The 7,444-nt window shown below is 43.3% G+C and overlaps 1 pseudogene; it reads left to right on the forward strand.

The window, feature by feature from the left end:
- The first annotated feature begins 6,296 nt into the window (after positions 1–6,296).
- On the forward strand, positions 6,297–6,515 carry LOC107123841 (annotated as a pseudogene).
- Positions 6,516–7,444: the final 929 nt, after the last annotated feature.

Below are 7,444 nucleotides of genomic sequence, written 5' to 3' on the forward strand. Positions count from 1 at the left end.
TACTTCCCAAACCTCCTTGCCAACTTTCCCCCACTGTCTGCATTAAACTGCTCTCAGCTAAGGGTGAAATCAGACTGTCAGTATTCAACTCAGTCAAGGCAGAAATCTGACTGACTCTCTCCTCAGCACGCAGCTCTCTCAGGACTTTCTCTGCTCAGCAGATGCTGACCAATCAGATTGCTTGGAGAAGCCTATCACTCAAGGCTCTCTGGCTTCTGTGAAGAATTAACCCTTCACAGTCCTATATCTGTTTATACAACACTTCTAAGCTTTTAAAAGTGCAATCCATCTGTGATGACCTCCTATTGAGGAGGACTAGGTTTCTCTTTAAATTATCCTGGGTGTTTATAAAATAGATAGTTCCGGCTGCCACCAGGAATTTTCTAAATTCCAAATCCACTCTCAGTTTCTTATGTTGGTATTGTGACCCAGAGTCTAGGCTTTCAAGGGTCTCTGTGGTCCTAAGGAATAATTGATATGACTTCTGGGATTAACTTAAATAAGAGAGGATTTGTTGAAAGGGGAACAAAATAAGAGGTTGGTTATTATGTAACTGGTTCGGAATAAGGTTCCTGTAAATGAGCTTGTCAACTGTATCACTTTAATACACATATACTGATCCTTCTCGGATCCCACACAGATTCTTTCACCTCTCTCACTGACTGAATTTCCACTGAACAACAGGATTAGTGTGATCACCTTTTTTATATAACGGAACCACTATTGCATTCAACCATGCTGAAGGGATTATACCAGTTCTATCTACTATTGTAAATAAAGATGCAAGTACAGAGGCCCACCAGTCCGGGTCTAATTTGAGAATTTCAGAGGGGATGGCATCGGGGCCAGGGGCCTTCCCTGATTTCATTTGATCAATTAATTCTTTAATTTCATCCGATGACACAGGAGGCCAGTCAGGAAGATCAACTAAGGGGGGGCTCTAGAAACTTGATGCAGGATGGTTCTTGATAGAACAAGTCTGAGAAGTACTGAAACCAAACATGAGAAGAAATGGCAGACATGGAAGGATCGTCAGCATGGAATGCACCAGAGACTACGGCCCAGAACCTTTTTGAGTTGTTTAAAGTTGTGGCATGGTATAGCTCATCCCACTGGGTCTTAAAATAGTCATCTCTCTCTCTTTTTTTAATAAGTTGGTGCAGCTGATTCATGAGACGCAGAATGTTGGGGCGTCTCTTACAATTGTCCAGGTGCTGCAGTGCCTTCTCTGTCACCTAAGAAGCTACAGTTCCCAGGGGGGCTATATGCGAATGTGTATGAGATCCAAATACTGTCAGGGTGCATGTTCCAGCTTTACGAGCCAGAAGGAACTCTAGGAAAAACAGATGCACTTTTTCAAAATGTTTGCCAATACGGAGCCAAGGGCAGTATGCTACTGTGGAATCCAATCTTGTGAATGGACACAAAAGTTGTGATCCTGTGCATGGTAAGGTTCCTGTACTCTCACTGACATTAATTCAATTCCAACAGCCTAGCAGTTTCTAGAACTGCAGCTGTGCAAATTATTAGGCAATGATCAGTGCAATCCTAAACAAAGTTACACCCTTCTAAGCCCATTGACTTCAATAGACTTAGAATGGTATGACTCTACTTAGGACAGTGCTGAGTATGAATGAATGATGTGTTTTGTCCAATGTTATGTTCATCTGGCACAGGAAGGTTGTGATGCTTTTTGGCACAATCATACCTGGTTCTAATTAGAAACAGCATGATGAATGATTGCCTGCTGATTAGCATAGAAATGCTGGTAATAAACTAAATATTATTACAATAATTATTACAAAGCATGTCCTGTCTTGCTCCTTTTAATTTGATCAGCCAGCCATAGCAGAAGTGAAAAGAGGCTTCAAACATTTTAGAAGCATTTTAATGATCATTAATTGCTTATGCATCAGTTTCAGATCATCATTAGAATCCTTTAATGTTTATAGTGCCTCTAATGCATCAGACAATATAGTTGGGCCCACACATCTTTGCATCTGGTTAGATACACCAGCTGTACAAGCTCAATCGGAGCCACAAAGCTGTCTGTTTAAACTGACAGCAAAGCAGCTGCATTCTCTTTTTGAATGCAAAACTTCACAGTGAATTATAATTTTGGCAATCATAAAAAAATACAAGAGAATAAAGTTGGTCGATTGTGTAGTTGGTAAAGGAAAAGAAGAGGGGATTTTAACAAAACAACCGCCGAAAACATGGCCCAGTTCTCACTGATGTGGTAAACAGTTTATATAGGGTTGTGTTGTGGGTACTGGCTCTGATGAGGCTGACTACTCAGATGAGGAAGAAGCAAGGAGCAACCCAGCCTCTTCTGGAGTCAGCCCAGCAGAGGAACCCTTAACAGCACCTGAGGGAGAAGAGGCTCCAGCAGCTGCACAGGAGGTGCAGTCAGAGGGAGAGACTGATCCAGAGCCTGGCCCAGCACCCCCCCAGTTGGAGACACCCTGAGGCCAGAATCCCCACCTCCTGAGTGTCCCGGACGCAAGGCACGCCAGCGGCTGAATATGCAAGAGCGGAGGAAGAGTGCCAGGCTGCAGCTCTTGCAAAAGCAACGTGAGGAGCTTTGAGTCTTGGTAGATTGACTCCCAGGGAAGGGAGGACATGTTCATAAACACCCCACACACCTGCCTCAGTGTGGTAGCAACCGTGCAAGCTCAAATTCGCTCCTAGCTTGTAGCAACCACTCCTTGCTCCTGCAACTTTGGACTGATTTCCTGGCTCTCTGACCCTTGGCTCTGTTATTTGACTTGATTTCAGACTGCATCTCCAGTTTCCAGTGTGTGGTAACTGTGGTAACCAGCTGAGCCAGTACAGGTTGTGACATTCCAGGGCTGTGACATTTCTGGAGATTTGGGTGTAAAGCCTGGGGAGGGCAGGGTTTGGGGTGGGGAGGGACCTCAGCAGGGTACAGCTCCCTATTTCCCCCAGAGGAAGTGATCTCTGGAGATCAGTGGTAATTCCAGGAGATCTACAGATTCTAATTAGTGTCTGGCAACCAGAAGGAGGAGATTGGATTTATACCCCATCCTTCACTTGGAGTCTCAGAGTGGCTTACAATCTCCTCTCCCTTCCCCTCCCCTCACCCTGTGAGGTAGGTGGGGTTGGGAGAGCTCTTTCAAGAGCTGCTCTTGAGAGAACAGCTCTGAGAGAACTTGTGACTGACTCAAGGTCACACCAGTAGCTGCATGTTGAGGAATGGGGAATGAAACCTGATTCTCCCAGACTACAGTCCTTCTAACTGCTACACCAAAATGGCTCTCCTTACCTTGCTCTTTGAGACTGGTAACTATAGCCTCCCTGAAACTGCTTTCTCCCATCTCTTCCCTGATTTCTTCTTAGCTAGCTTGTGTGCTTTCTGTGTGTTTGTATGTGTGTGTTTTGACCTTTTATTCCTATTTCAATAAAACCCTTTCCAGTTAAACATCTGACTGGTTTATTCTGAGAGTTCTCTAAGGGAAAGCTCCCGGTGTACATAGGTGGAGAATCCCAGTTACCCCCTCTCCACTTTGTCTCCTTTAAAACTAATTCCCCCTAATTAAATAGGAGACTGCCTATGTGCATAATAAAAGGGCTGTGGTTGGTTACAAGTGGGGTGTGTGGCCACTGTACCAGCTCCTCTTCCCTCTGTAAAGGGTATTGGCTTGTCCCTACATATATGAATAGGGTTAGTGAGAACTACATCAAAAAAGACTGGAAGGGTTTCCTGGCAAAGAGGGACTCTAGTTACAAGACATTTAACAGCTGAGACATATCGATGATGTGGATAAACCCGGCTAGCCTGATCTCCTCAGATATCAGAAGCTAAGCCAGGTCAGCCGTGGCAAGTATTTGGATGGCAGGCCTCCAAGGAATACCAGGGTCGTGACACAGAGGCAGGCAATGGCAAACCCCCTCTGAACATATTTTGCCTTGAAACCCCTGCAGGGTCGCTGTAAGCAAGCTCTGACTTGATGACAAAAAAGAGAGTATCTTTAATGCTTACTTTTAAAGAAAACGAGGGCTTAACAACATAAGGCCTAGTGAAGATGTAATAACTTGGTTACTCTCATATGCAAGCAAACCAGGCTTCTGTGTGGCATGTGCTGCTTTCTGATTGATTTGGACTTAATATTCAGCCTGCTTCAAGGAAAATGAGCATACTGTTTCATCATTACAACTGAGTAGGCCAAAGGGGAAGGCATTCCGGATCATGACAGAGGCACAGGGTGATGGTTCATTTTTAAGAAAAATAAAACTATTCTAGGTGTTCTTGATTCCTTAAAAATATTTTGAAAGATATGGCACTTTAAAAAAAGAAGAAGCAGAATCGTTACAAAGTTTAAGAGAATATGGCTGCATTCCAGGGAAATCTCTGCTCTGAAATGAAGGAAGCTCTGCTCACACCCTTGTACTTCCGGCTTGTTACCAAGCAATTACATTTTCGTAATTTTTCTCACAGACAGGGAAATTCCATTATATTGCAAAGGATGATGATTCATCACAGTCTATTCAGTGTTTTCTCTAATGGCTGAGGTCATGCTAATGGAATGTGGAAGGCCACTAGAGGAACTGAGACACTTCTTCAGAAGGAGGCACAACTGGTGTTCCCTCTCCGTTGTGCACGTGAGCGACATGGCACAGGAAGCCCTGCTCAGCAGCAGTCAGGAGCCCCGCGGGGTCTTACACTGCCCAGCCCCCATTTTAAGATTACAGCAGTTATATTCTGCTCAGGGTGTGAACTGCTCCACTCAGTAGAGAGAAGAAAATTGAGGGAACGTTGGACACAACAAGAACTGATGATAAGAGCCAGTGAGGTTAAGAGTGGCAGACTCTAATCTGGAGTTTGATTCCCCCTTCCTGCTTGGCGACCTTGGGCCAGTCACAGATCTCTCAGAACTCTCCTGTAGGAATGACGACTCTCCAATTGACACATTTGCCGCCCTGAGCCCGCTTGCGGGAAGTTTGGAAGAGCGGGGTATAAATGTAATGAAAATAAATAAATAAATGGATAAATGGGAAGAATATTTTTGCAATCAATATACTGACAACTGTTGGAAAAATGCAACTGTAGCATTTGTCAGTCTAAACTAACCCTGTATAAAGTGTTACCTGCACCTGTTCCCACCCCCTTTAGGTTCGTAATGGTCTGGTGAGTCCCCCTTACCAAGGCGAGGTAGAATGTTAAAAGAAAGTTAGCTGGAATGCAACACAAGGTTATTTAAACAATAAAATTGTTGATTAGCTAAAGACAAGCAAGGGATTTTTTTACTTCCTAAAAAAAGACAGTCAGTGGTTAAATATACAGAACAAAGATTTCCCCAAAGATTTCATCATCATCATCATCATCATCATCATCATCATCATCATCATCATCATCATCATCATCATCATCATCATCATCATCATCATCAAAATCATCATCATCATCATCATCATCACCTTCTTCTTCGCTGATACATGGCTCAGATATTCACTTGGCACATTTATTTTTTTATTAATTATATATATTTATAAGGCTGCCTTTCTCCTAAGCAAATGGGACTCAAGACACAGTATGGATACCGGTAGTTTCTGGCTATTTCACCCTTACATATCACCCCACTTGAAGTTTCATTGAGGCCTGGAGTTTCTCTAGTGTGCTGCCATGTATTAGCCAAGTGGTGGGGCAAGGTGTTGGCAAACCATCGTCACTTTCTGTGGTCTGATTTTCTTTGTGATTGCCCCTGCCTCCTCTTTGTGGAAGTGTTTTGCAGCACTAATGCGATTAAATTACAGGAACCAATCTAATAATGATTTTATGCACTGTTTATCAACAAATGCAGTTAAAAGAGATTTTCATAAATCTCTCCCTTAAAGTCATGGCACAGGAGGCAATGTTCTTTTTATCTTAAAATATACAACTGTTGTACAGCGCCTTGACTCCCCTCCGGCTGACAAACAGCCGCCCAATTGTGCGTGATGAATGCCGCCTCCTTTTCCTGTGGCTCAAAGGGGGTTCCCCTCCTCCCAACACTCACAGTGCACCAGGGCCTTGCTGACAGCTTAAGGCAGCTTTGCGAAAGAGTTCTGCAAGGAAACGTAATTTCCTTGTTTAGTAATATAGGAAACAGAACTCCCGCTGGGTAAGATAAGGAATTTGTTCTATGGAAGAAAACAAAGACCACTGTCTGGAAAAATACTGTACATTGAATGACAGTTCTGATTGCTGCTTTAAGAAGATGCTTAAGGTGTTAACAGGAATGTGACTGCTTAGCTTTTCTGTTTCAGGTCCTTCAGGCGTTGAGTTCAGTGTTGCTATGCCTCGCAAAATTGAAGAGATCAAAGACTTCCTATTGACAGCCAGGAGAAAAGATTCAAAATCTGTCAAGATAAAAACAAACAAACACAAGGATAATGTGGACTTTAAGGTGTGATGCAGCCGGTATGTGTATACACTCGTCATCCCAGACAGGGAAAAGGTTGAAAAGTTGAAGCAGTCTCTGCCATCAGGTTTGGCTACGAAGGAGCTGAAGTGAATATTGGTCATGCAGCTTAGCCTGTAATAGAGGAATTGTTTAACAAAAAGAATGCGGCTGCTCGCATCTCAATCCTTTGCCATCTCTGCTGATTCAGAATATAGTGTAACATGCTTAAACAACCAAAATAGGTCTGAGAACATAATAGGAAGGGCATTAGCAGAAATCTTTCTCCTCTCCACAGCAATAAATGTCTGTACGAATTTAGAGCCCAAAACTGTGGCTTCCCAGAAATACCATTAGGCCATTTCAATGGGACAGGTGAGCAACAGCTTACCTGTGCACCATTATACACACTCAGTATCATTAAAACTGGGCCAGTGTGTGTGGAACATTTGGCACACAAATGCAACTCCAGCTAAAGATACAATCACCTGGTATGTTAACATAGCACATATTTATTTCCTTTTTAATTTATTTACTCTATAAATAAATTCTCTCTCTTCCTGAGACTCAAGGCGGATTACAGAGTGTAAGTCAATACAATCAATAGAATGAGACACCTGATAAACAGTATAATTCTAGAATTACAACAGTCTGAAACAAAGTGTAGATAGAGTATTCGACACAGGATGTTCAATAATGCAGAAAATAGTGTTACATAAGTATTAAAGATGCAGTGAGACTTGGGATAAGACATACAGCAAACAGATGATGCATACTATACACAGAGGTATAGGTCATAGTCCCATTACCTTTAGGGTTGCCAACCTCCAGGTGGCTCCTGGAGATCCCCCACTGTTATGATTAATCTCCAGGCGATCAAGATCAGCTCCCCTGGAGAAAATGGCTGCTTTGGAGGGTGGACTCTATGGCGTTATATCTTGTCGAGGTCCCTCCCCTCCCCAAACCCTGCCCCCCCAGGCTCCACCCCCAGAATCTCCAGGTAGTTCTCAACCCAGAGCTGGTAACCCTTTATAGGGACTGAA

This window comes from Gekko japonicus, unplaced genomic scaffold (assembly GCF_001447785.1).
Source record: "Gekko japonicus isolate JY-2015 unplaced genomic scaffold, Gekko_japonicus_V1.1 scaffold812, whole genome shotgun sequence".
Classification (NCBI taxonomy): Eukaryota; Metazoa; Chordata; class Lepidosauria; order Squamata; family Gekkonidae; genus Gekko; species Gekko japonicus.